Genomic DNA, 18,876 nt, shown 5'->3' on the forward strand with positions numbered 1-18,876 from the left:
CAAAAGTGGCCTCACTTGTTTTCAGGTGTGTTTCACCAGTGTAAACTAATCTGTGCATCACCCCCCCCCCCCTCCTTTTTTTATAGAATTTCGCTGAAGTAGTGTTTTGCGGAAAGGCAATATGCAACTGTGGACTACTATATTTTACCGTGCCCGGGCCGATTTTTAATCCAAATCCAACCCTGTCCACTTTCATGCAATCTTCACAACGCATACACTCTGATTGAAATGCAGTAGGTCAAGGTTTGCTTTCTGCATAAAGTAGCATTGATCAAAGCTTGCAGTATCATCCTGAATATTTTAGATTCAATACCCTTTGTTGTGGTCGAGCAACAGACAGCTCTTGCTTCCTGACACAGACAGTACTGCATACAACACTAGATAGAGTTGGCTTTGGTTCAGCCCCTTGCTCATGACTGGATGACTTTCTTGTCTATCTCAATTCTCTGCTCTTTATTGGACGGCTTTCCTTCCTATTCTTGTGTTTGTCTCACCCCTGGAGTGTTTCTTCTGTACCGTCACCTTTGATTGGCGGAGTTGCATCCTACCACTTGAGCACATAGCTTGCCTATAGCTTTGTCCCTGTATGTCTAGCAGTAGCCCAAGCTCTCTCAGCAACTCTGCAGATTCCCCCTCATCCCTCTGGCCAGCCCCATTGTTTTATTTATTATAGCTTCAAACAGCTACAAGGGCCACTCACTTCCCCACTAATTATTTCTTCTGGTCCATATCCTTCCTGTTCGCTTTATTGTATTTATTTTTTACAATTATTTCTGCGAGTGACCCGAAGCTTCACACTTTTAATAGGCCACTACTACTTTTGTGTAGCATAAGACACATTGGGGCATATGTAGGTAATTTTTGTTTTGCGATTCTCAAATTGCGATCTTTTGGGAATCGCAATTAGAGAATCAAAAAACGAAATGTAGGTAGAATTAGCAATTTTTTTTGCGAATCACATTTATTCCTTATTTGAGAATCGCAAATAGAGATTCGCAAATAAGGACTACCTTCTCATTCATTCCTATGGGCTAGAAGGCCCATAGGAATGAATTGGAAGACATTCTCAATTTGCGATTCTCAATTAGAGAATCGCAAATTGAGAATGCAATTTCAGGGTTGCAAGGGTGTCAATAGGACACCCTGCTGCACCCCTGAAATTAACATGTGTGCACATGTGGCCCACATACATGCCCTAAGGGCATGTATGTGACCCACATGGCACTCTGAAAAATGCCAAAAAGTGCATTTTGCTAAGAAATCGCAATTTACCACCAACCTGAAGTTGGTGGTATTTTGCGATTCCTAAAGCCACAATTCACAAAACTTGGGTGCTTCCTACATTGCATTTAAGGAATCGCAATTTGCGATTCCTTAAATGCAATTGCAAAATAAGGAATCGCAAATTTTGCGATTCCTTATTTTGAATGTGGGTTTTTGTGTGCTACATAGCACACTGCCCTAATGCGATTGAAAATGCTGAAATTCTGTGAATTTCAGCATTTGCGATCGCAAATGGGCTACCCACATATGGCCCATTGTATTTTTATCCCTCTAAAGTGGGTGTCCGCCATCTTAGAAGGGTAAAGAAAAGGTTTAATTATTATGCTCAAAATGGCCACCAGTGAGTTGTGTCTTATATGTATGCAATGGCTGCCACCTTAGAAAGTGTTTTTTTTTTAGAAACTACTCGACATTGATTGCACTGGTGGCCATTTTTATGTCACTGACTAGTGGGCATCTTAAAAAGTGTCTTGTTTAAAAAAAATAATAATTTCAAGATGACCAGCGTGGTGTGCATTTGCATAGTTTGTTTTCCATTTCTTTATTAAGTTTATATTATACAACTCAAAAACAACCCGTTTGAAAGTTCCAGTAAAAAATCTGACCCGTGTTCACATCAACCATTGTAACAGTATGCGCACCCTCACAACCATTTATGGACTACCCCTCCCCCCAAAAAAAAAACAGCACCCACTACCCAGAGGTGCTAACCACTGCTTGGATGTACAATAGTCTCTCAGCCAGCAACCAACCCCAGTGGCAACCGTTCCACATCGGTACATCACATCTTGACGCCCAAACCCTGCCATGAGCTTGGCACCCGAGTGCACGGAGCCCCCTTTGGTGAGTAAGAATAGAAAAAACAGGAAAGGGTACAGCACCGGGTGCCTCACGGGGTCTCATGTTGTCCTTCGCTTCCAAGTTCCAGATGTAGACATCAGAAATGTTATATGTAGAAAGTCCGGCTCAAAAACCCCAAATTTAGGGTACCCAGAATTTGCAGTGGGGTACATGCTTGCAATGGGTATGGTATGAGATACGTTTGGCGCAGGTAGGTAAATTTGGTAATGTGAAAACAGGTACTCCGGGAGACCACCTTCACCTGCTGGAGGGCCTGTGCCCACTGTTTTTCATTAAACTGGATCAGAGTATCTGGTGCCTCCGTATTGGCCAGTAGAACAAGATAAAGAGCCATTAGAACCTTATGCGTGCCACCATTGGACAACACTGTGTGGAGCGGTAGGAGGCTCCGTACATCCCTGATCCCACCGTCATACTCAGGAATCGGGCGGAGAGCGACCCGGCAAGACATGCCGCATTTCACCTTAAGGCTCGACATCGCCCCAAAATCATCCATCAGGGCCATCACCACTGGAAACTAATCAACGGCATCCCGCAACTATGTCAAAGCATCATCCGCATATAAGGAGATGATGTGATGAGTCCCATGTGCCTCAATGAGTTTGAGTTTGAGTTGGGGTTGGGATTTGTAAAGCGCGTAGCTACCCTAGGGCGTCCCAGCGCTGACATGACCTAAGTTCCAGAGGGGAAAGTAGAAGAATTGACTGGTTTATGGGAAGAGCCAAGTTTTTAATTGCCTCCGAAAGGCCAGGAGATTATGTTCTCTCCGCATGGCAAGTGGGAGGGCGTTCCACAGTTTTGGGGCGTTGTAGGAGAACAAGCGCCCCCCGGATCGGGACTTTTTTATTCTGGGAACGCTGGCGAGGGAGAGGGAGTCTGATCTGAGTTGTTTATTAGAATGGTGGGGTTTAATGAATTGTCTCAGAATCGGGGGGTCTCTGCCTTGCATTTTTTTGTGCGAGATGCATAAGGTCCTAAAGGTAATCCTTTCTTTGACACGGAGCCAGTGTAGGCTCTTAAGTGCTGGTCTAGCCGAGCATCTCAATTTGGTTCCAGTTAGGAGTCTGGCAGCAGCGTTCTGGGCGCATTGCAGTCTATAAATAACTGGTGCCGGTGCCCCGAGGTAAAGGACGTTGCCATAGTCCAGTCTGGAGTTCACCAACCCCTGCATCAGCAGTTTCCTTGATTGGAAGGGGATCAGGTGGAGGATTTTTCGCGCCATCCGAATGAGGCCAAAGCAGGTGCCCGAGGTTTTTCTGGCCTGAGTTTTGAAGTTGAGGTCTTGATCCAGCCAAATGCCAAGACTTTTGACTTCGGGTTTGGGGGTAGGAGGCGTTCCCATGCAAGGCGACCAAGAAAGGGATGGAGGGAGTTTGTGAGGGTTTCCCAGGAGAAGTATCTCAGATGTTTCTCTGTTCAGTTTTAATCGAGATTCACACATCCAGTGGAAAACGCTCTCGAGACACCTTGCCAGATTGTCTAGGCTTTTGCTCAGCTGCTTAATAGAGACCACCAGCTGGGTGTCATCGGCATACATGACTGTTTTTATGCCAAATGGTGCGATAATGTCCTCTAAAGGGGACATGTAAACGTTAAAAAGTGTGGGGCTCAGGGAGGAGCCCTGGGGGACCCCACACTGAAGTGGCAGGGCTTTGGACACGGTGGAGCCATCCGACACTTGGAAGGTTCTTTTTTCCAGAAAGGATTTGATCCAGGACAGGGTGGAGTCGGCGACTCCTATCAGACTTAGCCCTTGCGCAGTTAACAGGGCAGTGGATCTCCAGGCAAGGCATAAATCAACAGCGACAGAGGGTAGCCTTGCCTGGCGACCCCGGTAGATGTTGACCGTGTCAGATATCAGCTGCCGGTCTCAACTCCAACACACTGGCATCCATATAGGGCCAAGACCCAAGCCAGGTACGCTTGATCCATGTGCATCTCCTTTAGCGTAGTGAAGAAGTTGTCCCATCCCAGAGTATCGAAAGTTTTTTTTAATATCAAGCGACACGGCCACAGGCACCCCCATCTCCCCTAGGTCAGCCCTTCTCAGCCGAAAAAGGGGACAGACATTAAGGTAGGTGTCATGACCTGGAATAAACCAATTTTGATTCACATGGACCAGAGTTCCTATTATGGGGAGAAGTCTATTCGCAAGGACCTTCCCAATATCTAATAGTCAAGATTCAGCAGCAATAGCGTTTGTAGGAGCGAATACCTAAGGGGTACCAGCCCAGTTTGGTAGTACCACAATTAGGCGCTCCAACAATGTGTCCGGAGGATGGGGAGGCCGTCCACGCCCAGAGTCTTGTAAAAGCAACTTTGGAGATGGCCGTATGGATCTCCTCCAACTGGAGAGGAGTCTCCGAGTCTGATCTCTGTAACTGGTTCAGGTGAGGGAGTGGCAGCCATGCAATGCAGGCCCAGGGAACCTGTCACCGATGCACACAGGGAGCAATAAAAATCCACAAAGGCTTCATTATTATCTTCTTGGGTATTCAAGATCACGCCCCCATCCAACCAAATTGCCCCTACGGCGGCCATGACGGGTCACTGCAAACCAGTCACAAAAGCATCCTACCTGCCCGGTAGCAATATTGCTTGTAATCAAGTTGCTCCAATTGCATGACTAATTCCTGGTGCTCTGTCTTTGCCTGGTGCAAGTGCAGTGTGCCACCACTGCTCGTTCTCCAGCTTATGCAAGTCCTGCTATTTATCCTGTATTTCCCTGCGCAGTGTCTGACGAACACCCCATGTGGTTGCAATACAACGAAACCTCACCACCCCCTTGTGTGTATCTCATTCCGTTGCCCTAAAGGATGCAGAGCCAGTATTATGCTTGAGGTACCTGGGCAGGTGCTAGCCCAAACCAACGTGGAAGGGGGAGTCAAGAAGCAAATCAGTTTGGGGTTTCCATGTTGGTATGCGTCGGCAGGCGTGCCCCCATCTCATCGACATCAAGAGCGGGCAATGATCTGACAATGTGGGCACCTGGTATTCTGTATGGAGCATTAATGTGCCAATTGACTTGCCACAAGGAAAAGGTCCATGTGAGTGTGAACGCCATGCACCAGGGAATAAAAAGAGACTTTGCTATCATTCAGGTGCTGGAGGCGCCACATATATGACATACCCTTTGACTAAACAGCCAGTCCTGAAAATTGTATGTGATTCTGCAACAGGTCCCCCCTCCAGCGACGGGACCAAATAGTCCATCTGCACGTCCAGCACACACTTAAAATCCCTGCCCCATATAGTTAGGGGTTTGAGGATCACGCAACAGAGCCAGATTGAGAAGGTCCATGAAAGCGGAATTCACGTGTTAGGAGAATAAATAGCCATGAACGCAAGAGGCATACCGCCAAGACGTCCCTCCACCACATCATACCTGACCTCTGGATCTACCCTGTGAGACTCCTGCACAAATGACACCACTGGGGCTATCCAGACAAGCACCTTCTTGGAATAGGATGAGAGTGTGGTGCCATACACCTGGCCCCTCCATTTTACATAAAGCTGATAGAACTCTGTCTGCATTAGGTGCGTCTCCTGCAAGATTGCCAAATGTGTGTGTCTTCACTTAAGGTAGATGTGAATGCTCTATCGCTCAACTGTAGTAGCCATGCCCCTCATGCTCCTGCAGGCTGCCCTCCATTTCCTCCCTCCAGTGAGGGAGTGAGAAACAACAGTGTGGCTGACTACTATGCCATCGTATACGGGCAGCTCAAATTCCCAACTACTAACACAAACAACAAGTCCCCGTCTCCCCCCCACCCACTGCGCTGGCCGAGCAAAACCCCATTGCCCCACCACATGCATACAGAAAATGCATCAAAAACAATAACCGATTGATGATCAAGGGCGTGAGAGGCAACAGTCCATGGTATCCGGCCCTCCAACCCCCATGTGCTACGTGCTCGCCTCCAATCCCTGTCCCACCGCCCCCAAATACTGCGAAGAGGTTGACCGGCCAACAAAGTGAGACAGATGGATTACTACCCAGGATAGGCAACGTTCCATCAGAATAAGTCATCCATCAGTCGTGGAGTCAGCACCCGACTATAGGACTCATCACTGGTGGAAACCACAGTGTTCCCAGAGTCTGAGTTGGATTTGGAGATGTTATCCGCTAGATGGACCTCAAAGGGGTTGCAGGACTGCTGCAGCACTTCCTTCATCACTTGCGGATGTTCTTTAGCTGCCCGTTCAGAGGAGGGCCTGTTCTGTGACCTCCTGGAACGCCGCTGGTTCAATCGTGGGATCCGCCACTCTTCGGAGCCCCAGGTCAACGCTGGTTTCCCCGGCAGTCCCTTGGCATTCAGCCAGGTCCAGGCACCTTCAGGAGTATGAAAGAAGTGAAAGGAGTCCCCATCAATCACCTTAAGTTTTGCTGTTAAGAAGAGAGAGTACTTCACCACTAAGCGTCGCAACTGAGCCTTCGCGGCCATGTAAGAACAATGGCGTCTCTCCACCTCTGCTGTATAATTCGGGTATGTAGAAATGGCGCTGCCCTCAAACTGCCAGGGACCCTTCATGCGGAAGAGCTAAAAAAGCAAATCTCTGTCTCTATAGTTGATTAACTTTGCAATCACGGATTGCAGTCGAGCCTCCAACAGGGGAGGTCATCCCAGCCGCCGGTGACCCTGTCCAATCAAAAATAATTTTGGAATCCTACCCTTCAATATTGTATCCATCAACCATTTCTCAAGGGAAAGTTCCATATTAGGGCCTTCGGATTTCTCCGGGAAACCCACAAAGCGGATATTATTGCACCTTGAGCATCGTTCAGCATCCTCCGCCTTCAGCTGCAAAGAGGAGACATCAGTCCTCATCCCTTGAACCTGCATGTGTTGCTCTTGCAGAGTGGCATGAATGGTAGTTAGGGCCGACTCAGTGTCATCCACCGTCTCGACCACCCAATCAGCGCTGAGCAGGACAACATCCAGGGAGACTGCGTCTGTTTTGGATTTCAGGTTGGTTTATGTGTCCAGGATAGCCTTCAAAATCATGTCAAACTGGTCCGAATGTTTATCCAAGGTAACTTTAAGGTTGCACAATGGCCCCCCCTGGCTCACTCCTCATCTGGGGGCGAGGGCATCCCACTAGCTGGTGAGAAATTCTTGGGCTGCTGTAACTTCACCATCTTCACAGCACGCAGCAGGGTCAAGGCAATCACAGGCCCAAACCCCTCAAGCACCGGCGGTGGCCCCCACAGGTATTCCCAGTGCCACCAAGAAATCACCGGGCCCGGAACAGCCGCAGGCCCGTCCTCCACCTTTTCCAGGTGCTGTGGGACTCTACAAGAGTGGCACTCCCCAGTCGCCCGCGTGAGCAATTATGCTCAAGGCTCACTCACCAATGGACAGTCATAGCAAATTGGCAAGGGCCCCCATAGCCCCTCAGATCACCACAAGTACTTGGGTAGGACAGTAGCACCTGTCGCCACAACTCTCCCACTGGGCTGGGCATGGAAATTAATGTTCCACCTGCCACTGGCACTCACAAGGGTTGCCCCTCACAGGCCCATGGCCCGCAGCCCAACACACACTGCAAAGCTCACTGTGGGCATGGCCAACCTACAATCTGAGCCCAACAATCTGGGACTTAGGCACTCCCCAGTCTCATCATTCCAGCTGGGGAAACAGCGGGGAGGCTCCTAGGACAGCAACCCCAAGTTCACGGGCCATCGGGAAGCCTTGGCCACGGCACCTCACTTCCAGGACTGTCGGGTCACATCTCCAGCAAAGGGGAGTAGACGGCCGCAGCACCCTGCCCTCAGCGGGAAATACAGGAGAGCAAAGCTTGTTAACCGCAAAGCTGCGGCTGTTATTTTTCCGCTGCGTGTCTTTTTTCTAAAAGCCGCGTTAGATGACGAGCTCAGCTCATCATCCGCACACGACCACCGTGGCTGATGACCAGCTGAGCTCGTCATCAGCATCGAAGGGGTTAAGATGTGTTGAAGTGTGAAAACAAAAAGATTGTGAAGGGAGAGGTATGATACATCTCAAAATAGTGAGGCAAGGTACGGTGGTGAGATTATGGTTTAGTATATACTAAATAATGCTGCCCCATAGTTTGTACTTTCTATGACTGCATATGCAATGGTCCTTTAGTATCAGAAGGTAGAGACGGTGATGTTGGCTTAATTCCATCACTGGTTGAATTGTCTATTGCCGCAACTGACGTCCACTTCTGCCGCGGGGTCAGAAACATCAACAGTATAGTCTGACCGCTTGACTATGGGAGCTCATGATTGGGCATCACTGTTTAGTGGTGCACAGTGGCGGCTGGCATGGCTCGCTGGAGGCGGGGGCAGGCGTTTTACATGGGGGGAGTATCAAAATAAATAAATGTACCTTGCTCCAGGTCCCGCATCTCTGCTCCTGCTTCTCTCGTCAAACTCAAGGAAGCACAGCCAGGCCCCACTGATCAATCACATGCTGCAATGCAGCGTTGCGATTGGTCTGAGCGTACTGGTTCAATGCTCAGCCAGGGAATGGAGGCCTGGATATGTTCTCCACTCAGGCTGTAATGCACATTCCATGGAGAACAGGGAAAGTGTGCATGACTGTTTTGGGCGGCTGGAGATGGCCGGCCAAACAGTTTGCACTTAAGAGTGTGCAAACCACTCCTCCCCTTCTCCACTCCGAGAGCAGAGCAGCCCCGCCATGATCCTGATAACTTCCGGGTTTACATGCGCTCCGATAAGTTCCTTTATCAAGAACAGGGCCATGACCTTCTAAAGTGCTTTTTTAAAATTAGAAGCTTGGTAGCTGTACTCTGCAAGATAAATGTAGGGGGAAAGCTTTCCAAATATATATTTTAAAAAAAACTGTTTATCTTCCTTTCACAAGTGCTTCAAAAAGCCATTATAAAACTGTTCCTGCGGTGTAATGAGTACAGTGGCCGTCATCCTGAGAGCTTCTGCTTAAAAGCTAGAACAGCTGGTTCCCAGCAGCGCCAGTTGAACATAAAGTGCCATCGTTCCAATGGCTGTGAAGTGCCAGGCGGGACTCATCGTGGGACCCGGAGCAGCCACGCACCTGCCGCTAAGTTGCACCGCTGAAGCGGCAGCTACATCACCGTTGAAAGTGAGGTAGCAGGGACACAAAGGCGCCCAGAGTTCATTCTCCCAGCCATTGGCTCTGTTTTTCACACTCTTATCTCAAAATGCACTCCCTCTGGTGCCTATTGGTAAGAGGTGTGGCTTAGCGGCCAGAGCGGCTGACTCCGGAGTGCAGGGCTCACGGTTCGATCACCGGCGGCAGCCCACCTCAATCACTGGCGGCAGCCCATCTCAGCATCATTTGACTCTGGGAGCTATAACTAAAAAAAATACCCAGACTCTATATGTTATAGAATCTTCACAATCATGAGGAGAAGCTCTAATAATACTACAAAGCCATCCTCCTGCCACATTGTGGCATATAATATTTAGCCCGGGTGAAATTTCCATTATGCCAGTGTAATCTTGTATGAATTTTCAGCATTTCACATTGTATTGTATTGTAATTGCATTTATATAGCGCTTACTACCCCTGACGAGGCTTCGAAGCGCTTTTTCGGCGAGCAGCACGCTACCCTGGAACCCATAAAGGATTAGTGGTGAATTAGTATAGTGAAATATGAAAGTAATTTGAGTGGTGGACATGTTCATCTGTTATTTAGATTGAGAAGGTTAGTGGAGGGATAGAAGAAAGAGGGGAAAAAGGTTTGCATTTATATAGCGCTTGCTACCCCATTAGGATTTTTACATGTAAGGCTCAAAGTGAAGTTAATATGTTATGTCACATAAACAGGATTTCGTTCAAGTAAACATATCACGGGAGCACAGGAACGACACAAACTGAATACATCATTTCTGTGCTATTTTTTTTTTAGCATGTAATGCCGCCTTGTGTCAGATTTGGGCACGAGATGACAGAAATGTATTTCGCGTAGGAAAGCGTAATTTCACGTCGTTTTTTGGCACGTTGCATAATTTCTACACAGGGTATTCCACAAGTTTCACTCAGGGTTAATGAATACCACCTAGGAGGATTCACTTCTTCAGTCTGTGCACCACTGAAATCCTTATGTAATCTGACCCCAAATCTCTATATTGAAAAGATAATACATAAATAATATGCAATACCTTTGAATGCATCGCTCGTAACATGTAATTGACTTGAGACATTTTACAGCCCGGGCGGGCGGCTTGCACTGGTATTCAAAATACTCATATTTGAACCAATGAGAGGTAGCCGTAGAAAGGTAAAAGATGACCCAGGGCCGAATGTACACAGCATTTTAACAGTAACAAAAGCATCGGTTCAATTTGCGAGCATCAAAATGCTTGTTTTATGTTCTAATCCGATTTTGGGAGTCTGAAAAGTTTTTCCAGCACTTAAAATTGAATTTCGAATGGATACCAATTTGGAATCTGGAAGGGGCATGCTGCCAGCATCCCTTCCAAAAAACGAGTCAGTGTGTGATGTATTAATGTTTTGTGACTGAAATCCATGCACAAAGCACTAATATTTTACTGACACCTCAAAGGAGGTGACAACCCATTTGCAAAAGGGAGGAGGCCCGTCAGGACTCATTTCTTTTGTAAATGTAAATTAAAAAAAAGTTTTTAAAAGTTTGTTTAAAAGGAGCTTGAGGGAAGAGGTGAGACCCTTGCAACCGTTCAGTATGTGATAACTGCCTACAGAAACTGACACGACCACCTGTGAGAACTTGGAAACACTTCCACAACTTTTCCTCAAGGAAGGTAGCCTTCAGGAAAGATTTTAAGCATAATTTTAATTTCCATTCATCATTCATATGGCGGGGGAGGTTCTCTGGGCAGTAATGCATTTCTGCAATTATGTCCAAATCCTCTTAATTACTCATTTTGAATGTCAGTCCCCACTGTGACCTTCTAAAGGGAACTTCAGTCACCACAAATACAAACACAAAACTGGCGTTAGGCATGAACTCTACAAGAGCTGAGTACTGCCCACCTTAATGATGCCAAATACACAACTATTTCAGCAGTGTGGCCCCTAAAACAGTGCATCAAACTTCCTGCTGCAGGATTAACACCACACAATGCTACACATAGAGTCACACTTGTGTTAAAGTAGAAGCAGAAATACAAATTGTGGTCTGAGGCTTCTGTCTCCTGCTACCTTCTCTCAGTTCTCCATCCTACAACTCAGTGAGTAAAAATACTCACGGGTGAAAGGAGTGTGCATCACGTGTAGGTTTGTATAAATATAAACTGACCAAACACTTCAATATTCTGAACTCGATTAAGTATATAACACTACAAAATAGTCCAACCGAGAGAGGCAAGCACACAATGAAAACAAGTAATTTTGTATTACAATATGAAAGTTACACAAGCTTTTACACCATCCATGCCAGAGGAAGTAAGAACCATACTTATGAAATGTTGATAAGAATAAGATGAACAAGTCAATTGAATTAACCCAAACACACCCCTTCTAACCTATACTCTTGGAAAACAAGAAGAACAGAAGATCAACCAACAAAAGGCCTTGGGGGTGGTTACAAACATTAAGGCATGGGAATGTTTTGCTATTTTCTACAAAAGTTCAGGCCCTGAATGAAAGGTGGCGTCCTCTCCGACGAGTTACCTGCAGTGTCCCAGATAGAGATATTTTATGGTGGGTGCCCACTGCATGAGTGCCTCTCCACCATGCATGCCCTGGAAACTCCTCTATGTACATATGCTGAACATGCCACCACGACCAGTATTGCGTCATTGTCTCACAAACCCTCTTCCACAGCAAAGAGCAGGAACATGACAACACAGGCAGACAAGACATTGAAAGGCAGGTAACCGGTCATAACAAATGGGCTCTTTCCTGTTTCATAATACAACGCCTTCATCTAGTCTAATACATTCCAGTGAGTGTTTAATTTATGCCAGTGTTTGCTGGTGCTCAGTACCTGCACCTAGTTGTAAACACCAGCATGTATTTATCAGAATACGCCACATGATGGCGCTGTGTGTGTATTAATTAGAAAAGCTTGTTGGTGGAGCATTTAGCTACATTTTACACCTTTAAAATGATAATACAAGGATTTAAACCTACAATTTAAGGTGTCAATCATGTGGTGCTCGCTGCAGTGGACTCCTGAAAGAAACCACGAGCCTTGGTACCTATGTTATTATAAATTAAGCACTGATTTAAATAAAGTGAATCTCTCTTTATTCCCCCTCATTTGTACTGTGCGATTCCCATGTAAGTATCCTAATGACATGCACATTTTTCCCTCCCATACTAATAAAGATACTGTAATAAAGTCAAGTGAGGTTTTGGGACAAAACTACTGTAATTTGAATTATGCGGCACACACATCCTGAAGCCGTATCACAAGCCCGTTTTCTGTGCAAGTGCAGAAGTGGTCTATGCGCTTGTTTTTGGTGTCTGAGCTAATTTATTTTATGCTTGGAGCACAGCTCAAAAACACAGGGCAGTAATTGCTGCTTTGTGTTTACAAAGTTTGTTGACAGGAAAAACACGCATTAACATGGTGGTATTTCAAGTTAATGTACGCATTCAAGATGCCAAAAATAAGGGCACAGACCCCATTGCGTAAGGGACAGCACAGAAAGCAGCATCAAAATACAGTCCCTCGATAGTATAAATATATCATTCAACTCTACTTTTGGAAGTGAGCCGGCATAGATATTTCCTGTTTTTTCCCTTATTATCGCTCTCCGCAATGGGTAAGTTTGAGTTTTCCTAGACGCTGGAATCGCTAAATTGGTGCATCATATAGATCACAACCCAATTAAAATTCAGGATAAGAAATAAAAAATAGACAGTCTTATGCCCATTAAAGCAAAGTTTGTACCAATGAGTAATCTGTTACTTGATGTAGAAATCGCAATAAGCAGTACAACATACACATTTTTAATTTGTTAGAAGATGTAGAAGACAATGACTGCAGGCAGTATCTGGAAAACCTAATACCTGGTCTTTTGCATTTAAAATCCCAAGAACAATTTGAAATCACTAAGGCGCACAGAATTCCTTCACATCGTATTCCAAGTCATACCAAACCTCATTAAATGATCTTTAAAGTACTATGTCACCACCACTTGTGATGATCCAGAAAGCATCAATGGTACCAACATTTCGATCCATCAAGACTTCACCAAGGAAACTGTTAAAATCTGCAAAGAGTTTACAGAATTTAGACCACGACTGAGCAGCTCAGGTTTTAAGTTACGCCTTTCTGACCCGTCTACCATGAGAATATGGAAAGATGGTTTCACCAAGTCCTTTCAATGCCTTCTTAGACTAGCACTCTCTACACTTCATTGATATAAATGAGATTGATACTTGATGCTTTTGTTCAAATAGTTCCTTATAGCTAGCATGCTTTTTCTGATTATTTTTTACTAGGACATTGTCTCAGCTAGTCACTTTTACACATGCGTGGGTGCGATTCCAGATTATTATTTATGTTTCTATGCTGTCTTTGCTATGTTTTGTTTGCCATTCCTTTTCCTCTTAATTTATTCTTGGAGGTACTTTTTACTTTTATAGATTATCTTTTTTTTTCCTTCTTACTGTTCTTTCTCTTTTATGAAAATGGATAACGTTAATAGAATAAAAATTATTTCTCTTAATGTTAAAGGTTTATGACACCCTGTTAAACATATGGAAATTTTAGATTACATTGCAAGACATAAAGCTGATGTATTTTTATTCCATGAGATTTATAGATGATACAATTGTATCAAACACAAATAAAAGATGGGTTGGCAATGTTATTTCTTCCCCTGCCATTAACAAAAAAACAGAGTTGCTATTCTTTTCACAAAAAAACGTAATCTCCAAATACTAAAAATAAATTTTGATTCAGATGGTCATTATTCAATAGTTAAAATTAAAATTGATAATAATAATACAGTTTAACAATTGATGAATTTTTATGGTACAACAAAAGATGATCCAAATTGTTGGTCCCTATCTACATTTGAAGTGCTCAAATTAGGTAATTTTCTGCATATTATAGGAGGTTATTTTAACCTAATATGTGACTCCTTGTTGGCAGAACTTCTCTAGCTAAATATCGTCCACCCAAAGCTTTTTATACACTCAAATCCTTTTTTAAAACTACCAGACTGGTTAATATCTGGAGTTTGCATTACCCAACAGATAAGCATTTGACTTTTTTCTCTGATCCTCATAATTCCTATTCCCACATAGATTATTTATTAGAAGCCCATCAATAAATCCATTCAATTTCTGACCCTATTAGTCATAATATTGATATTACCGATACTGTGCTCATTTATTTTGTTTTTCAACTTAACTCGATTCAACAATCTCAGTATAGCTGGTGTGTGAATGTTGCCCTTAATAAAAATAATAAATTAAAACTTTTGTCTGCAATACAAGACTATTTTTCTTTTAATCCTGAAAACTCTACCTCAGTTGTAAATCATTGGGATGCATTAAATGCATTTGTCAGAGGTGTAACCTTATCTAATATGGCGTATTGTATTAAATCATTTAACTCTAGAATTAAGAATTTGGATAAGCAAACACTTAAGCATGAACGTCTCTTTAATACATCTAATGATACCACGTACAAAATACGCGTACTAAAGCCTTGTTTTGAATTCATCTCCCTATTAAACAAGAGGGCTGGCATTTACATTTCTAATAATAATGCAACATTTTGTTTCAGTGCTAACTGGTCTGGAAGGATTCTAACAAATGAGCTTTGTATTAAAAAGATCAAATTCAGATGACTGCAATTCATGGCTCAAATCACAAAATTGCACTAACTCACAAAGAAATTGTCAATTAATTTTTATATTAATATTCAATTTATACAGTAATCCTCCCTGCACTGATATTGATAGTTTCTTTTAGATTTTTTGGATACCTAAAATTTCTCATTTAGATACAGATTTTTTGAATTTACTGATTTCTCCAGAAGAGGTTGACTTTGCCACTTAAATCCTCTGGTCCTGATGGAATCACTGTTGAATTCTATAAAAAAATTTGCCTAACCTCCTACCTTATCTACTTAAAATATTTACCCACTTCAGTAGTACTGGATCAAATTCTTGGTCGTTCACTGAGGCCTTAATTATTTACATTTTGAATTTGAATTTATAAAGCGCAAAACTCGTGCCTGAGGGCGTCTTTGCACTGTAGAAAACAGGTGTAGGTGCATATCTGTTGGCAAGAAAGCTCTCTTGCAGGGAATAGACTGCCTCTTAGTCTTGAGAAAAAAGCCAGGTCTTCAAAGATTTTTTAACGACAAGTAAGGAGGAGGCGGTTTTTAGTGTCAGTGGAAGACTATTCCAGAGCACTGCAGTAGTCCTAAAAAAGCTCTTTCCCCCACAGGTGTACTTCCTAAAACGGGAGACAGTCAGGTTCTTACCAGACCCTGAACGAAGAGGCCTCCCTGGGATATACCATGTGAGCTAGTCCTTGAATTGACCTGGTCCTGATGCATACAGTGATTTGTAGGCCCAACAGAGGACCTTGAACTTACACTGTTTTTGACTGGTAACCAGTGAAGTGTCCAGATTCATGTTTAGGTATTTTGAAAAAAAAGTGTGCAGCTGCATTCTGCAGAGTCTGAAACCTCTTCAAGCGACCTACTTCAAGTTTGAGATAGAGACTGTTGCAGTAGTCAATCCTCGAGAGTACCAGGCTGATGATCACGGTTTTTAGGAGATCATGAGGATTTATCAATCTTTCTCATCATTCTCAGGGAGCAGAATTACACAGAAGTGACACTGTTCACCTGCTCTTTAAGTTTCATCTCCTTATCTATGAGAAAACCAAGATTCTTCACTTTATGGGTGGGTTTCAGGATTGGGCCCAGCTCGGATGGTCAACAGGTTGTCGTGCAAAATGAGGGATTGTTGCTGAAAATGATGACCTCATTCTTTGTGGCATTCAGTTTTAGACAGTTTTTGTCCATCCAGTTGCTCACATTACTCATACAGGTCCTAAAGGCCAAGCTTGTCTTCACTTCGGCTGTTGTTAATGATGCCACAATGTGAGTATCATCACTGTAAGACGTCAGGGAGAACCCAGAAATAAAAATAAAGATTAAATAATGTAGGGCTCAGAGCCGAGCCCTGCAGAACTCCGCAAGGCAGAGAAAATGGCCTCAATGTGAATCTGCCCAGCGACACATTTTGTTGTCTGTTAGCCAGGAACGATTGAAGAAGCTTCAATGCTGTAGCCTCTATCCTCCAGCTCCGCATAAGGTCAACCAGATCTCATAGTTGACTGTGTCAAACGCCGCAGAAACCTCCAGCAGGATCAAAGCCGCTGTGCCTCCATTATCCAACATTTCTCGGATATCTTCCGTAGTTACTATCAGAGCAGATTCTCCTCAATATATTCTGAGAATTGTTCATTCATCACTTTTTCTGCCAATTTGGTGGCGAAAGGGGGCCTTGATACGGGACAATAGTTATTCGGATCCAATGCATTTAGGTTAGCCTTCTTTAGCAAGGGCAATACAGAGGCACGTTCCCATTGTGTAGCAAAAATTCCCTCACTGAACATTTTATTAAAAATTTGTCCCATGTTTTGTGCCATTTGTTCAGAGATCTGGTGCATTACTTTGGGTGGACAAGGGTCTAGTGGGGCACCAGATTTAATTGATGGGATTAAGTTTATAAGTTGTTCTTCGGATGTGGCCCTAGAGAATGAGAAACTTGCAAGGATATAGAATTTAAGGGAAGACCGTCCCGTTGAGCGGTTGCCTTCCCTAAATTAAAGTTATTATGAATGTTGGTAACCTTTTCTAGAAAAAGGTTGGCCAAAGCGTCACAGAAATTTTGATTATTTTCTGCCATATCAGGACTCACTGGTGTCACCAGTTTTTTACTACTTTAAAGAGAGTTTTATTAGCACTATAAGCTGTTTTTATCTGCTCAGTGTAATAGGAGGATTTTGCAGCTATGATACGCTTTTTATGTTCTGCTAGTTTATTCTCGTAGAATATTTTCTCCTCACCATCATATTTTTCTCTCCATTTCTGCTCTTGCCTGCGGCAGTATTGCCTAGATACCCTAAGATTTCATTATACCAGGGCTGTAAAACTTTCTATTTAGTTATGGTTCTCTGTTTAACCAGGGCTACAATATCTAGCGCCGAGTTTAACCATAGTGAGAGATTTTCGACACTCTGTTCCACATTGTCAGCTGGTTGCCATGGTACCGAAGTATGGATATCTTTCAGTTTCACCGGCTGAATCTTGTGCCAGATTGTACTGGGGGTTTGTTGGACTGTATCTCTGTGCCTGGCAACTTTCTCTGTCTTTACCTGCCAGTTAACTGCCCAATGATCTGACCAGGTGAGAGGAAGAGATGGTAATACTTTGATCTTTGGGTGGCTTGAAAAAATCCCATGAAGCATACGTCCGGCCTTGTGCATCGGACCTTTTAAAATGAAGGATAGCCCTAGTGCGTTCATTGCATCGATCAGTTTTGAGGAATCTGTATTAATTTCATTTTCCAGATGGAATTAAAGTCTCCTATTATGCAGAAGTTAGCATTAAGGATGTGTGATTCAAGAGTCATGCTAAGTTCATCTGCTAAACCTCTTCTTGTTCCCGGAGTACAGTAAATTAGCATTCCTTAAAACGGCTGTGAATCCAGCAGTTGTTTTGAACATGTTATGGCCTTGAAAACAAAGATAGGTAAAGGCTCAAAGGTAGTGTTAAAATGAGAACGAAAGAAGACCGCACGTCTCCCACCCCTTTTTTTTGCCTGTCAAACCGATAGATGGTGTAACCTGGAGGAGTGGCTGCAACAATTTCTGGGCCCGAGCCACATTCAGCCCAACTTTCCGTAACAAAAGCTATATCTACTTGGCCCGTTTGAACCAGGTCTGAGAACTCCACATGGTGCTTTACTAAAGACCTTGGGGTCAATTAGGATGGCGGACGGATCGCCACCGCCATGCAGGCGGTGGCGATCCGTCCGCCATCCTTGGCCGTCCGCCACCTATTTTTCCCCCGCCATATTACAATGGCGGGGGGGACCGTGGCGGAGGGGAAGTCCGTCCGCCGGTCTAATATGGTGGTGGTGTCTATCAGACACCGCCAGCCATATTAGGATGGCCGGACGCAGATGCCTTTCCGTGGCGGCAATGCTGCCACGGAATGCCGCCACGGAAAAGCATACAGACTTTGCTTTGGGGGCCTATTGCGGGCCCCCAGGGTGAAGGGGGGGTGCACATGGGGGGTCCCTATGGTACCCCCCTGCATTTGCATGCACGAAGCGGCAGGCACTGCGCGGTGCTTGCCGCTTTGTGCATGCAAATGCAAAGCATGCATTTTTAACTTTGCGGCAGGTGCTGCTTACGGCAGGATCCGCTGCAATGTTAAATATACGAGATGTGACCGCCAGAGTGGCGGTCACATCCTAATAGCAATGGAGGGAATGCCGCTGCCCCTGCGGACGGTCCCTCCACCTCGGGGGTGGCGGCCGGATGCAGGTCCGTCCGCCATCATAATCTACCTTCTAGTGTTTAGTAACATACACAAGATAGTTGCAGGTGTAGTATTACAGTCTTTTCTGTATTGCTGATCAGGTGACACAGATTCAACCAAGCCATTGGCAGAAATCGGAGCGGAACATCTGGTTTGTTTGTCACAGGGAGGATGGGGAAAGGTTGAGCAACAGATGTTAGGGTTGATATTAAAGTGGCCTTCCCCCTTGGGTCTTAACGCCAGTTCCTG

At 44.6% G+C, this 18,876-nt stretch overlaps 1 protein-coding gene across 1 annotated transcript in view; it reads left to right on the forward strand.

Annotated features, from left to right (window-relative positions):
- The window catches only part of LOC147684154 (solute carrier family 12 member 9-like), a 582,177-nt gene that overhangs the window by 540,422 nt on the left and 22,879 nt on the right, over positions 1–18,876 (forward strand). The window lies entirely within an intron of this gene.

The sequence above is a fragment of the Lissotriton vulgaris genome, chromosome 11, assembly GCF_964263255.1.
Source record: "Lissotriton vulgaris chromosome 11, aLisVul1.2, whole genome shotgun sequence".
Taxonomy (NCBI): domain Eukaryota; kingdom Metazoa; phylum Chordata; class Amphibia; order Caudata; family Salamandridae; genus Lissotriton; species Lissotriton vulgaris.